At 68.3% G+C, this 722-nt stretch overlaps 1 protein-coding gene across 2 annotated transcripts in view; it reads left to right on the top strand.

Annotated features, from left to right (window-relative positions):
* Positions 1–145: 145 nt before the first annotated feature.
* Positions 146–722, top strand: part of WDCP (WD repeat and coiled coil containing) — a 34,410-nt gene continuing 33,833 nt past the window's right edge. For both annotated transcript variants that reach the window (XM_069097341.1, XM_069097340.1), the window contains exon 1: positions 146–685. The gene's annotated coding sequence lies outside the window, so the exon portion shown is untranslated. The remainder of the gene's footprint in view (positions 686–722) is intronic.

Below are 722 nucleotides of genomic sequence, written 5' to 3'. Positions count from 1 at the left end.
GCTGACCGCACTCCCTGCTCCCCTCGCACATTCCGGGACCCAGCCACCTCCTTGCTCCCCCCTCCCACCCACTGACCGTCTACACTGGCCTGTCCCCCAGGGGCTGTGCGCCCTTCTCCCGGTGCTTGTTAACCGCCTGAACGCTTCATCGTAGGGACAACTGCGGGGTTCTGCTGACACCGACAGCATTTATTAGACGCCTCCTGTGTGCCTGGCCCAAGTAAGCCCTAGGGCTTGGGGGACGGGAGGACGGGTGGAGGCCGCGTGCGGACCGGACCTGGCAGCCTTCAAGGGACCTGGGTGGGGGGGGGCTTCCGGCCCAAGGAGTCCCCTGCCCCCACTTCTTTCGCAGACTGGGAAACTGAGGCTGCGGAGGAGGAGGGCGAGGGAGCGGCCGCCGCGCCTTCCACACCCCTACCACGGATGAGAAGAAGACAGTACTGACAGCACGGGTGCCCGGGGAAACACCCGAAGACGCTTCACGTGACCCTCCGCGTCGGAGGCGTCACTTCCGGGCGCGATGCCAGGAAGCGGAAGTGATCGCCGCGAAGAGCGACGCGGGCGCGAGGCCTGGGCTCTAGATCTCCCGGAACCGAAGGTTTCTCCCCTGCCCCGCCAAGCTCGGGGCCGACGCCAGAGGCACGCGGAGAACGCGGGAAGTCCGCGGACCCACGAGCGCCGTCCGGTGAGTGAGGCGGCGGCGCGGGGCGTCACTTCCGGGG

Source organism: Petaurus breviceps, unplaced genomic scaffold (genome assembly GCF_028583685.1).
Source record: "Petaurus breviceps papuanus isolate PSGF00001 unplaced genomic scaffold, PetGlider_PUasm1.0 356, whole genome shotgun sequence".
Classification (NCBI taxonomy): Eukaryota; Metazoa; Chordata; class Mammalia; order Diprotodontia; family Petauridae; genus Petaurus; species Petaurus breviceps.
Note: the sequence above shows the minus strand (reverse complement) of the source record. Positions and strands in the feature narration are given on the sequence as shown.